This window comes from Eumetopias jubatus, unplaced genomic scaffold (assembly GCF_037043125.1).
Source record: "Eumetopias jubatus isolate StellerSeaLion01/CBP00866 unplaced genomic scaffold, mEumJub1_p1.0 scaffold_11, whole genome shotgun sequence".
Taxonomy (NCBI): Eukaryota; Metazoa; Chordata; class Mammalia; order Carnivora; family Otariidae; genus Eumetopias; species Eumetopias jubatus.
Genome location: NW_028274817.1, coordinates 37910114 through 37925283, shown reverse-complemented (window position 1 = coordinate 37925283; position 15170 = coordinate 37910114). Strand labels below are relative to the sequence as shown.

Genomic DNA, 15170 nt, shown 5'->3' with positions numbered 1-15170 from the left:
TCTTTAAAAATATAATAAAATAAAATTAATTGACTAAATTTATAACAGTCTGATTTGAATTGATATCATATTGTTCTTCTCACAGGTTACATCTGTAATACATTGTGTGCCCTATAACATATTTATAAATACCTTTTTATGCATTTGGTTTTTAAATTATACAGGAAATAAAAAGGAGTTACAAACTGAAAATATAATATACTGGCTTTTATATTTACCTCTATAGCTACCTTTACCAGAGATCTTTATTTCTTCATAAGGCTCTGAGTTACTGTCTTGTGTCCTTTCATTTCAGCTTGAAGAAATTCCTTTAGCATTTCTTTTTTTCAATTATGTTATGTTAATCACCATACATTACATCATTAGTTTCTGATGTAGTGTTCCATGAACCTTTAGCATTACTTGTATGGCAGTTCTACTGGCAATGAACACCCTCAGGTTTTATTTATCTAAGCATGTCGTAATTTTACCTCCATTTTTGAAGGATGGTTTTTGCTAGATAGGGAATTCTTTATTTTCAGTGTTCTTTTACTTTTAGTACTTAAATATGTCATTCCACTGCCTTCTGGCCGCCATGGTTTTTGATGAGAAATCAGCTATTTATTGAAAATCTCTTCTTTGTGTTGAGTTGCTTCTCTTTTGCAGCTTTACAGATTCTCTTTGTCTGTGTCTTTGACAGTTTGATAAGAATGTGTCTTGGATCTCTTTGAGTTATCCTACCTGGAGTTTATTGAACTTCTTGAATGTGTAGATTCATGTATAATCAAACTTGGGAATTTTGCAGCTACTATTTCTTAAAATATTCTTAGAAAGAATATTTAGGGACACCTGGGTGGCTCAGTTGCTTAAGTGTCTGAGTCTTGGTTTCGGCTCAGGTCATGATTTCAGATGACGTGAGATTAAGCCCCACGTCAGGCTCTGCACTGAATGTGGAGCCTGCTTGAGATTCTCTCTCTCTCTCCAACTGCCTCTCCCTACCCTCCTCAAGTGCACTTTCCCTCTCTCAAAATAAATAAATAAAAATATTTTTAAAAAAATATTTAAATATTCTTTTCTGTTTTCTTTGGTACTTCTAAAATGTATATTTTGTTCAGATTGATGAATGTCCCATAGATCTCCTGGCTCTGCTCATTTATCTCCATTCTTTCTGCCACTCATACTGGATAATATCAATTTTTGTATCTTCAAGTTTATTGCTTTTTTTCTTCTGCCTGCTGATATCTGATGTTAAACACCTCTACTGAAGTTTTAATTTCAAATATTGTGCTTTTTAGCTCTGGAATTTCTATTTGGTTCCTCTTTGTACTTCTCTGACTTTGTTGATATTTTCCTTTTGTTCCATATTGTTTTTCTGGTTTCATTTAGTTCTTGGTCCATGGTTTTCTTTAGGTCTTTGAGTATATTTAAAACAATTGTTTTGAAGTCTTTGTCTAGCTTTTTTGCAATGGGTTTGCCACCAGAACACAGGTGTCATGAAAACCACCACTAAACCTAAACCAGAATGGGAAAGGAAAAGACTCATATCAACATTGTCATTGTCATCATTGAACATGTAGATTTGGGCAAGTCTACCACTACTGGTGGTCATTTGATCTACAGATGTGGAATCAACAAAAGAACTATCAAAAAATTTGAAAAGGAGGCTGCTGAGTTGGGCAAGGACTCCTTCAAGTATGCCTGGATCTTGGATAAACTGAAAGCTGAACATGAATGTGATATCACCATTGAAAATTTGAGACCAACAAGTATTATGTGACCATCATTGATGCCACAGGATACAGAGACTTTATCAAAAACATGATTACAGTCACATCTCAGCCTGACTATGCTGTCCTGATTGTGGCTGCTGGTGTTGGTGAATTTGAAGCAGGTATCTCTAAGAACCCGCAGACCTATAAGCATGTCCTTCTTGCTTACACAGTGGGTGTACAATAGTTAGTTGTTGGTGTTAACAAATGGATTCTACTGAGCTACCCTACAGCCAGAAGAGATATGAATAAATTGTTAAGGAAGTCAGCACCCACATTAGGAAAATTGGCTACAACCCTGAAACAATAGCATTTGTGCCAATTTCTGGTTGGAATGGTGACAACATGCTGGAGCCAAGTGCTAACATGCCTTGGTTCAAGGGATGGAAAGTCACCCATAAAGATGGGAATGCCAGTGGAACCACACTGCAGCTCTGGATTGCATTCTGCCACCAGCTCATCAAGCTGACAAGCCCTTGCGTCTGCCCCTCCAGGACGTCTACAAAATTGGTGGTATTGGTACTGTCCCTGTAAGCCGAGTGGAGACTAGTGTTCTTAAACCTGACATGGTAATCACCTTTGTACCAGTCGATGTTAAATGTTAAAACTAAAGTAAAGTCTGTTGAAATGCACCGTGAAGCTTTGAGGGAGGCTCTTCCTGGGGACAATGTGGGTTTCAGTGTCAAGAATGTATCTGTCAGGGTGCCTGGGTGGCTCAGTTGTTAAGCATCTGCCTTCGGCTCAGGTCATGATCCCAGGGTCCTGGGATCGAGCCCTGCATCGGGCTCCCTGCTCCACGGGAAGCCTGCTTCTCCCTCTCCCACTCCCCCTGCTTGTGTTCCCTCTCTTGCTAGATCTCTCTCTGTCAAATAAATAAATAAAATCTTTCAAAAAAAGAAAAACAAGAATGTATCTGTCAAAGATGTTCATTATCCTGAACTATAGAGGCCAGATCAGTGCTGGATATGTACCTGTGATGGATTGCCACACAGCTCACATTGCTTGCAAGTTTGCTGAGCTGAAGGAGAAGATTGATTGTTATTCTGGAAAAAAGCTGGAAGATGGTCCCAAGTTCTTGAAATCTGGTGATGCTGCCATTGTTGTTAGGGTTCCTGGCAAGCCTATATGTGTTAAGAGCTTCTCTGACTATCCTCCTCTGGGTCATTTTGCTGTTGGTGTCATGAGACAGACAGTGGCTGTGGGTGTCATCAGAGCAGTGAACAAGAAGGCAGATGGAGCAGACAAGGTCACCAAGTCTGCCCAGAAAGCTCAGAAGGCTAAATGAATATTATCCCCAATACCTGCCAACCCAGTCTTAATCAGTGGTGGGAGAACAGTCTCAGAACTCTTTGTGTCAATGGACCATTTAAGTTAATAGTAGAAGACTGGTTAATGATAGCAATGCACTGTAAAACCTTTGGACGGAAAGGGGAATTTTTTGTGGACCATTTGTGTGTGTGTGTGTGTGTGTGTGTGTGTGTGTTTGTGTATGGCAATTTTAAGTTATCAGTTTTTAAAATCAGTACTTTTTATTTTTTTTAAAGATTTTATTTATTTATTTGAGAGAGAGAGAATGAGAGATAGCACGAGAGGGAAGAGGGTCAGAGGGAGAAGCAGACTCCCTGCTGAGCAGGGAGCCCGATGCGGGACTCGATCCAGGGACTCCAGGATCATGACCTGAGCTGAAGGCAGTCGCTTAACTGACTGAACCACCCAGGCGCCCTAAAATCAGTACTTTTTAATGGAAACAACTTGACCAAAAATCTGTCACAGAATTTTGAGACCCATTAAAACAAAAGTTTAATGAGAAAAAAATATATAAAAATAAAATTTTTGTCTAATAACCAGCATTTGGACTTTCTCAGTGATAATTCCTGTCAGTTATTTTTTTTTTCTTAAATGGGCTACACTTTCCTTTTACTTTGTCATATTTGGTTGAAAGCAGAATTTGATTATTTTAAATGTGGTAACTGGAAATCAGACTTTGCCTTTTACCAGAGTTTCCTTGTTTTTATTGTTGAGGGCTGCCGTTATTCATTTGTTTAGTGGCTTTTACAACCTGTTTATGCAGAGCCTCTATCCGTAGTCACGTATGGTACTGAAATCTGTGTTCCTTTAACTTGTGCTCAGATAGTGTTTTGACAGATATTTCTCTGAATGCCAGGAACCAATAAAAGAGAGAGAAAAGGAGAACAAAAGAAAAAAAACAGAAGGAAGAAAAAATATCTCCTGTCTCTGTGCATTGGCTCTGTGTTATGGCACTCCTTTAAGACTTAGCCAGGCCATTTGCAACTCTGCCTTAGCTTTCATTCCCTGCTTATATTGTGCTTGGAGATCAGCTAGAGTGAAAGCTCAAGTTTTTCTTAGGTCTTTCCTGAGCGTGGGTCCTCCCCTGGGCATATACCTGGCTTTTTAAATTCCTCAGTATACATGGGCATTTTTCAATGCCCTATTTTTTCCAAAAAGCTCCACTGCTTTTCCTCCCAGGCTTTTGGCATCTTATCCATATGCCTCACCTCCAGTCTTTTGCCCCGGGCAACTGTGGTTTGTTCATTTGCTTTACATTGTTTTTTCACAATGCCTACAGCTCGACTGTCCTGTGTCTTTTCCAGGTTAGATAAAACAAAGATAAATGCCTTGCATCGGTCCTTCAGGTGGTCGCCAGACAGGTTAGAACAGACAAACAATTCTTTGTGAATGAAATCTGCTCTGCCGTCCCTGGTACCAGGGACAAGGGTCCCACAAGTGAATGTGGCTACCCTTCTGAAAAGTGCCACTGAGCCTGGGAGGAAGCTGGGTAAGGACAAGCAAAAGCACCACAGACCTTTTCTACCACTTTTAATTTGTATTTTTCTTGATTCAACATTTATTTGGTTGTTGTAAACCTTGGGTCATTTTCCAGAGTTCTGACAAATTTGGTTTTGACAGTTCCTTCTTAATTTTTTGATGTTTCTGCAGAGGGACAGGTGCTTAGAGTTTCCTACTCCACCATTTCATTGATGTCCAAAAAAATTTTTAATACGTTCTTTCACTGTGTTTTGGAAACACAATCCCTTCCCTATTGAGCTACTTTTCACTTTCTGGGCCCTCTACTCTATTTTGTTAATCTGCTTGCCCATCCTTACACTAATATCACACTGTCTTGATTATTGTAGCTTTATGATAAGGCTTGAAATCAGGCAGTGGATGTTTGTTTGGATTGTGTTTAATCTGTAGACTAATCGACATTAACAATATTGAATCTTTGCATGTCTATGGTATATTTATTTTTTAGGTATTTAATTTTTCTTGGCAATGAAAAAATTTACATTTCAGTGTACCAGTTTTATTATTTTTTGTAGTAACTTTTTATAGATTCTTCAGGATTTCCTATATGCCATTTTTGAAAAGAGACAGTTTTACTTTTCCCTTTTCATTCTATTAGTTGTTTACTTTGCCTGTTCTGGATAGGACCTCCAGTACAATATTCAGTAGAAGCAGGGAGAGCAAAGTGGTGAGATTAGTCATTTATGCCTTGTTCCGCTTAATAGAAGGAAAGCGTTCAGTTTTTTACCATTAAATGTGATGGCAGTTCAATGGTTCTCAATTGGTTGGGGAAACTTTGCCCATAGAGGGCAATTGGCAATGTCTGGAAACATTATTGGTTGTTATGATTGGGGGCTGTTATTGGCATCTACTGGTAGAGGCCAGAGATGTTGCTAAACATCCCACAATGCACAGTACCCCCACCCACCTAGTCTGCATGACAAAGAAGCATCCAGGCCAAAATGTCAATAGTGCTGCTGCTGAGTAACTGTGTTAGTTGTGGGTTTTATGGGCTGCCTTTTATCAGATTAAAGAAGTTACCTTTTATTCCTAGTTTGGTGAGAGTTTTAATCAAAAATGGCTACTAAAATTCTGCATCTACAGAGATGATTATATAGTATTTTATTCTTTTATTGTATTTATAGAGGGAATTATTATCTTAGTCCATTCAGGTTGCTATAAGAAAGTATCACAGACGGGGGGAAAATTTATTTCTCAGTTTTGGAGGCTGGAAAATCCAAGATCAGGGGCGCCTGGGTGGCTCAGATGGTTAAGCGTCTGCCTTCGGCTCAGGTCATGACCCCAGGGTCCTGCGATCGAGCCCCGCATTGAGCCCCGCATCGGGCTCCCTGCTCAGCGGGGGGCCTGCTTCTCCCCCTCCCTCTGCTTCTCCCCCTGCTCATGTTCTCTCTCTCTCTCCGTATCTCTGTGTCTCAAATGAATAAATTAAAAAAAAAAATCCAAGATCAGAGTGCTGGCAGAGTCAGTGTCTGGTGAAGTCCCCCTTCCTGGTTCGTAGACAGCTGGATCTGGATCTTGCATCAAAATCTGGATCATGGAAATGCACTTGACTTATTTGGGATTTGTGTGACTAAACTCGCTCAAAGAGTCTCACATTGGGAAATGTGGAAAATAATTTTTATGCCTTTGTTGATTATCTCATTACAATTGGGCTGGAAAATACTACACGATATGACTTCACTTTAGCTTGATTACATCTGCAAAGACCCTACTTCCAAATAAGGTCACATTCTGAGGTGATGAGGTGGACACGAATTTTGGGAGGACTAGTCAAACCAGTACACCATGCATAAGAAAAATTTTTTTAATTTAAATTTTATTTAGTTAACGTACAGTGCAATGTTGGTTTCTGGAGTACTATTCAGTGATTCATCACATACAACACCCAGTGCTCATCACAACAGGTGCCCTCTTTTTTTCTGAGGTGGGGGCAGAGGGAGAAAGAGAATCTTAAGCAGGTTCCACTCCCAGCACAGAGCCTGACGCATGGCTCAATCTCACAACCCTGAGATCATGACCTGAGCTAAAATCAAGAGTCAGATGCTTAACAGACTGAGTCACCCAGGTGCCCCACAACAAGTGCCCTCTTTAATACCCATCACCCATCTAGACCATCCCCCACCCACCTCCTTCCATCACCCCTCAATTTGTTCTTTATCATTAAGATTCTCTTATGGTTTGTTCCCTCTCTCCTTTTCCCCCCTTCCCATATGTTCATCTGTTTTCTTAAATTCCATCTGAGTGAGATCATATGGTATTTGTCTTTCTCTGACTGACTTATTTCACTTAGCATAATATGCTCTAGCTCTATCCACATTGCAGCAAATGGCAAGATTTCATTCTTTTTGATGGCTGAGTAGTATTCCATTGGAGAGATAGATAGATAGATAGATAGATAGATAGATAGATAGATACACACACACACACACACACACATCTTTATTCATTCTTCTGTTGATGGACATTTGGGCTCTCTCCATAGTTTAGCTATTGCATTCCCTCCGAATCTGTATTTTGGATCCTTTGGGTAAATACCTAGTAGAGCAATTGCTAGATCATAGGGTAGTTCTATTTTTAACTTTTTGAGGAACCTCTAGAGTGGCTACACCAAGAAAATTTTTTATTTATGCTTTCAAAAAAGATACCTTGAAAATATTTTCATTTTAATATCCTTTGGTCTAAATGCCAAATCTAAATAGTCCTATATGCAAATATTCAAATGGAATGTCTAAGATTCATATAGGATTTCCCAAAATTTTCAAAACAAGAAAAGTGGAAGAATATGATATCACTGTTATTTTTTCTAAGATTCATATAGGATTTCCCAAAGTTTTCAGAACAAGAAAATGTGGAAGAATATGATATCACTGTTATTTTTTTCTGATTTAAATTTATCAGAATAAAGCAAATGATCATTACATTAGAAAGTGTTTGGAGGAGGAGGTTTGTGAGACAGTCATCAAACTTTTGCATTCTAGTACATAATCTCCTCACCCTCAAAAAGCCCACAGTTCTGTTGAGAGACAAATTACGATATGGCATGATGAGTGTAATAGTAGAATTGTACATAGAGCACAGAACAAAATAATTATCTATATTGAGTTCTAAAACTCTGTGTGTGTGTGTGTGTGTGTGTGTGTGTAAGACAGAGGCATGGGGGGAGGGAGAAAGAGAGGGTGAGAGAGAGAGACAGAGAGAAAAGAGTTAACTGATCGTTTTTAAAGGAAAAATAAGTAAATCAAAGTTGTTTATTCTATATAGACTAATGCAAAGCTAATCACCCTCACAGTATTGTAATATAGTTGCATCATATGTCCACAGTGTTGATTTATTTATTCCAAACTGTCAATTCTCTGACCAAGTATTCTCTTTTGGATCTGGAGGAGCTGCTAAAGGTAAAGCTCTCATATAGCTAATCGGAAAACTTCAGTGGGGAAATACTTAGAATGTGTAGAATAGTTAACAATACTTATAATAACTTGAAAAATTACAATACCATGAAACAAACATCAGCCTGATTAACTGCTGATTTTGTAACTGAAATAAATTGGTTCCCTTGGTTCATACCCTGCCCCAAGGTGTTTTTTAGACAGGAGAAATTAGCTGTAATAATTTGCAGAAGAAGATGTGTTGGGCTGCTTTGGATTGTTTTTCTTTTTCTTCCCCCTCCCCACCTCTCACTCCATTTGCATTTATTTTTGATTAGGTAATACATTCAGGTAGTTCAAATTTTGATAGTTATAAAAGTCTATACAATTAAAAGCTTCCCCCTCTTTGTGCCCAGCCACATAATTCTCCTTCCCAGAGGCATCCTGTGTTAACTTTTCTTGTTTTTCCTTTTAGAGGTATTTCATGCATATATAAGCATGGGCGCTTACAAACATACATGCACTTACTTATGTTTCCTTATTTTTACACATTTATTTATGTTTCCTTGTTTTTACACATTTTCTGTACTTTGCTTAAGATCATTCTATATTAGTACATAAAGAGTGATGGCTGTGTAGTATTATTCAATTGTATGGATATGCCATAATTTATTTAACCAATCCTCTATTGAGAAATACGTAGCTTGTTTCCTGACTTTTGCTATTATATTTCTGCAACGAATAACCTTGTAATAGGTCATTTCAGATGTGTACTATCTGTAGGATAAATTTCTAGAAATGGAATTGCTAGGTTGGGTGGTATGTGCCTTTGTCATTTTGATAGATATTGCCAAATTGTCCTCCATAGAGGTTGTACCAATTTACACTTACACCGGCAATAGATAAAAGTGCTTGTTTCCCCAACCCTCGCCAACACATTGTGCTATCAAACATTATATCTTTGCTAATGATAGGTGAAAAAATGATACCTCATTGTGGTTTTAATTTGCATTTATGTTCTGAGTAAGGTGAGCATTTTTTCATATATTTAAGACCCTGTGATGTTTATAAAAAATAATTCCCTTTTTATGATGGTTGGTCTGCTACTGGATTGATGGCATAATATCTTTTCTCCTTAACTTACACCTATGGGCATGGTTTTTTACATAAGAGAACAAGGGTAATTCCAAAGAACACCTTTAGGTCAAATAAACTCTAAGCCAGAACATTTTATGTGTTTTAAAAAATCACTAGCTTTCAGGGTGCCTGGGTGGCTCAGTTGGTTAAGCGACTGCCTTCAGCTCAGGTCATGATCCCGGAGTCCCGGGATCAAGTCCCACATCGGGCTCCTTGCTCGGCGGGGAGTCTGCTTCTCCCTCTGACTCTCTTCCCTCTCGTGCTCTCTGTCTCTCATTCTCTCTTTCTCAAATAAATAAATAAAATCTTTAAAATAAATAAATAAATAAAAAATAAAAAATCACTAGCTTTTTACAATTAACTCATTGTACAGCTAACATATCATAGTTGACAAACAGCTGAACCAACATCCCCTCATAATTTGAAATGATGTAAATTACTCATTAGAAATTTAAGTCAATATTTTGTTACTTCTTATATATTGTACTTAAAAAATTTTTATATCTTAAGAAAAATAGAATTATTCTTTACTTAGAAACTTACCAATGTGTTAGAATTTACAGAGAATTATTTAAAATTATGATATGTTCTCATTTGAAATAAGTGTTTGCAGTTTTCCTTTCTCAATGCCTAAGACACATTATAGGAAGGTTAGAAGTTCACTGTATATTTATATGTGTTGGCTGATTCATAAATGGCTCTGGACTCTTGCATCATACAACAAATTGTTCTCAGAGTTTTGTCTGTGGCACTGTATATCACTTCTATTATAGCACTTATCAATGTCTGCCATGTATCATCATTATTTATGTGTCTGCCTTTCTCACTAGATTGTGAACTTCTAGAGGATATAATTTGCATTCCCCCTTTGCATTAGCTTATAGCTTTTCATAAACTCCATATGTATAAAATGTTTGTTGAATTGAATTGAATCACATTTACATTGGGGTTCTGAGGTTGAATTTTTTTTTAAAGATTTTATTTATTTATTTAATTGACAGAGAGAGAGAGACAGCGAGAGAGGGAACACAAGCAGGGGGAGGGTCAGAGGGAGAAGCAGGCTTCCCGCGGAGCAGGGAGCCCAATGCGGGGCTCGATCCCAGGACCCTGAGATCATGACCTGAGCTGAAGGCAGTCGCTTAACCCAACTGAGCCACCCAGGCGCCCCTGAGGTTGAATTTTTAAAAACACTTTTCCACATTTTTTTATTTTCATTTTTATGTAATGTCTTATTCTAATGCTGCTCGAGTTTCCTTTCTGCTAATATTATTGACTTTGTATTGAAAATAATTACCAAAGTGCTTCTCTAATAATAGCATTGAAGAGGTAGATTTTTTTATTGTACATATTTCCTTACTCTTCTTCATTTTCTTCCATCAAAGTCCAACTTTAATTCTAACCACAGGCAGTTCTAAATATTTACTGGACAGTGGTGGGTAGATTGGACATTGTGGTAAGGTATATGCATTGATGGATCTCGCTAAGATTCTCAATTTATGTAGGCAATTTGAAATGTGAAATTAAAGTTATGGTCAGGGGCGCCTGGGTGGCTCAGTCGTTAAGCGTCTGCCTTCGGCCCAGGTCATGATCCCGGGGTCCTGGGATCAAGCCCCGCATCGGGCTCCCTGCTCGGCGGGGGGCCTGCTTCTCCCTCTCCCACTCCGCCTGCTTGTGTTCCCTCTCTCGCTGTGTCTCTGTCAAATAAATAAATAAAATCTTTAAGAAAAAATAAAGTTATGGTCATTACTAATATTAAGTAATTTAGAAGATTCTATAACAGAGTGAACAACTTTTCAAATGGCTTTTTTTAACTTAAATTTTTACTAAAATAATTGTGGATTCACATGCAGTTCTAAGAAATAATATAGAGAGATCCTTTGTACACTTTACCTATTTCTTCCCAGTGGTGATATCTTGCAAAACTATTGTATAATATCACAACCAGGATGTTAATATTAACACGAAATTTCAGTTTATTCATATTTCACCATATTTACTTGTGTTCATTTGTGTGTGTGTTTTAGTTCTGTACAATTTTATTACATATATGGATTCACGTATCCTCCACCACAGTTAAAATACTGCACAGTTCCAACACCACAAGGATATCTGTATTGTGCTTTTATAACCACACACACCCCCATGCCCCACCCCCACTACCCTAACTCATGGCAACCCATAATCTATTCTCTATTTCTAAAATTTTGTCCTTTCAAAAATGTTATATAAATGGAATAATATAGTGTGTAACTTTATGTGATTAGCGTTTTGATCAGCATAATTCCCTGGAGATCTATATCCAAGTTCTTCTGATTATCAATAGTTTATTCCTTTTTATTGCTGAGTAATAGTCCATGTTATGTATGTACCACAGTTTGTTGAATCATTCACATATTGAAAGAAATCTGGGTTGATTCCAGTTTGGGGCTATTACAAATAAAGCTGCTATGAATATTACTGTACAGGTTTTTGTGTAAACAGAAATTTTCATTTCTTGGGCTAAATGACCGGGGGTATAATTGCTGGGTCATATGGTAGTTCCATATTTGCTTTTCTAAGATATTGTCAAAGTGTCACAGAGTAGCATTCTCTCTTTTTTAAAGATTTTATTTATTCATTTGACAGAGAGAGAGAGCGAGCACAAGCAGGGGGAGTGGCGGGTAGAGGGAGAAGCAGGCTTCCCGCCGAGCAGGGAGCCTGATGTGGGACTTGATCCCAGGACTCTGGGATCATGACCTGAGTCCAAGGTAGACGCCTAACCGACTGAGCCACCCAGGCACCCACAGAGTAGCATTCTTATCCTAAATAAGTGATCCAGTTTCTCCTCACCCTCACTGGCATATGCTGTTCTCACTATTTTTTATTTTAGCTGTTCTTATAGGTGTGTAGTGATAGCTTAATTTGGCTTCAGTTTGTGATTCTCTAATGGCTAATGATGTTGAACATCTTTTGATGTGCTTGGTTGCCACCTTTATATCCTCTTCAGTGAAATGGCTCTTCATTGTGTTTTGCCCATTTTCTAATTGGACTGTTTGTTTCTTCTTTTTGCTATTGAGTTTTTGAGTTTTTTATATATTCTAGATTCTAGTCCTTTGTTGGATATGTGGTTTGTAAATATTTTTTTTCCAATCTGTAGCTTGTCTTTTCATCTTCTAAACAGGATCTTTTGCAGAGCAAAAGATTTAAAATTTGATGAAGTCCAATTATTCAATATCTTCTTTTTATGAGTTGTGCTTATGGTGTCATCTAAGAACTCTTCACCTAGCCCTAGATACTAAAGATATTTTGAAAGTTTTATAGTTTCATTTCTAACATTTAAGTCCATGATCCATTTTTAATTTCCCCAGTACAATTTGTTGAAAAGGCTGTCTTTTCTCCATTGAAGTGCTTTTTATACTTTCATAACAAAAAATCACCTGAGGGCGCCTGGGTGGCTCAGTCGTTAAGCGTCTGCCTTCGGCTCAGGTCATGATCCCAGGTTCCTGGGATCGAGTCCCGCATCGGGCTCCCTGCTCCGCGGGAAGCCTGCTTCTCCCTCTCCCACTCCCCCTGCTTGTGTTCCTGCTCTCGCTGTCTCTCTCTGTCAAATAAATAAACTCTTTAAAAAAAAATTACCTGGGTTTATTTGTGTGAATCTATTCCTTAGTTCTTTACTCTGTTCCATTGATCTAGATGTCTATTTTTTCACCAATAACATACTGTTAGCTATATAGTAAGCCTTAATATTAAGCAGACTGACTCCTCCCACTTTATTCTTTTTTCTCAAGGTAGTTTTAGGTATTCTAGTACCTGTGTTATATAAATTTTATAATTAGTTTGTGTCTATAAATCCTTGCTGGAATTTTAATTGGAATTGAATCAAACCTACAGATCAATTTGGGAGAATTGGCATATTTAGTATGTAGAGTCTTCCAATCCATGAGCATGGTATGGCACTCCATTATTTAGATTTTTTTTTCTACCCATAATAGTCTCTTTTGTGTTTTCCTTGTTTTGATGTCGGATGAAAGTGCATACATTAACCTGGATTTCAAATTTTTAGGCTTGCTGAGAATGATAAAACTCATTAATACTCATTTACTATTTATTTACTTATTCATTCATTCATTCACTCATTCACAATGCAGATATATTTATCTTGCTCCATTGCAATTAAGAGATAATATATTTTTACAGTATTAATATTGATTTTAAAGGTTATAACCCTGTAAATAAATGAGAAATTGACTGTACTAAAGAAAGGACATTAATATAGACTAAGGAAGTTTTGTAATGATATTTACTGTAAAGATTTTTATCTCTGGCACAAAATAAATATGGGCTGAGGGAGGGATTACTGACTAAAGGAATAGGACTTATCAGAGGGAGGGTGTACTCTTTGAAAAATTTCTTATTTGGCAATTTTAACCCCAGAATCGAAAGAAATTGAGGGTATGGAGCGAGTCAACTCAGGAGGTATGAGTAAGTGGTTATTTAGGAGAGAATGGAAATATGAGGGCTATGCTGGAGATTTCCTTTTATGGAGTAGTGCAAACATTTAGGTAAATTTATAACTCTTCCTTGAAATAGGAGTAACTATTTTGCTTGAGTTTTCTTGAGTTTAGTATTCATTCAACAAGTATTTATGGAGCCCCTACTACTTTCTCTGCATTTTGTCTGGACCTGTCGGTATATAGATGTTAAAAAGACAGTATCCAAAGACCCAGCAGTCACTGGCTCCCTTCTCAGTACCTGCTCCCAGCGGTCCTGAGGGCATGTGGGCCAGGGGCAGCCCCAAAGAATAGGCGGAGGGAGAGCACGTGTGCAGGTCTGTGTCTTGGCCGTGTACTCGCTGAGAGAAATGGGAGGGGGAGAATGCAAGGATAGGCCCAGGAGCCGTGGCGTCCGAAGAGAAACAAGCAGTGAAAAATCTCAATGTGGAAAATGCCCAGCAGGAAAAGGAAAGAGAACAGGGCCCCATGCAGAATGTAAAGGAATCATGCAGTTGGAGAGGAGGGTGAAGGCCAGAAGCCTGGAGGAAATGTCAGGCTGGGGTGAATGAGAGGCTTGTCTCTAATTTTCAGTGAGCCATACCTAACAGGAATATTGACTACAGTGAAGTGGGAGATGATGTGGAGAAGTTCATAGGGCAGATGATGGGAATCAGGAGAAAGACTAAGGAGCAGCAAATGAGGCATCATAAGCGCTTCCAAACTCCTGAACCTGATAATCATTATGACTTTTGCCTTATATCTTGAATCCTAAGGTTTTCCCCAAGGTTAATAATGTGGCCTCTGCTCTATAAGATTGTAGTTTTGTGATTTACTTTCTCTGTAACCTTTTTGGTATTTCCACTTAGAAGTTTATAATTAAATATTGTTTTGTCTCAGTGTAAAACTTTCTGTCCAGTAGGGCAATTTCACCCAGTTTTAAGGAAAAACTATTATTTTCATAATATGAAATTAATAAAGCAGTCTAAAAGGTAAAAAAAAGGTAGGATCCCTGAGTTCATGGAATTTATAATGTAATATGATATATAATATAGCAATAACAGCATCTATAGATTTTTTCCAGCAGGTAAATGGTATGATAAATTTATTATTTGAATACATCTATTTACAGATATTAGTAGCCAGTACAAAAAGGAATACCAACCTTGTATATCAGTTTTCAAGTTACAGGGATATTTCTGATTTTACTGTTTTTTAAGGTTTTGAAATCTACATATCTGAAGTTATTGATTTGATTGGCAAATGAATTAATTATGACTTAAATAGGTGTTTTCTAAGCCATTAATACACAGCATTTTAAATATATTTGATGATTGGCAATATATGTCAAAAAGAAAGGCATGGGGTGCTTGGGTGGCTCAGTCGATTAAGTGTCTGATTCTTGATTTCAGCTCAGATCATGATCTTGGAGTCCTGAGATCAAGCCCCATGTCAGGCTCCCTGCTCATCGGGCGTCTACTTGAGATTTCTCTTCCTCTCTCTGTGCTCCTCCCCACTGTGCACGCTCTTTCTCTCTAAAAATAAACAAATCTTTTAATAAAAAAAAAGGAAAGGCATATACAACCTTTGGTATGAGAAATCTGACATAAATAAGTGGCTGA

The 15170-nt window shown here is 37.8% G+C and overlaps 1 protein-coding gene and 1 pseudogene across 2 annotated transcripts in view; both read left to right on the top strand.

The window, feature by feature from the left end:
* The window catches only part of COL4A5 (collagen type IV alpha 5 chain), a 227603-nt gene that overhangs the window by 29456 nt on the left and 182977 nt on the right, over nucleotides 1-15170 (top strand). The gene's annotated exons all lie outside the window — the stretch shown is intronic.
* On the top strand, nucleotides 1798-14316 carry LOC114198337 (protein BEX4-like; annotated as a pseudogene).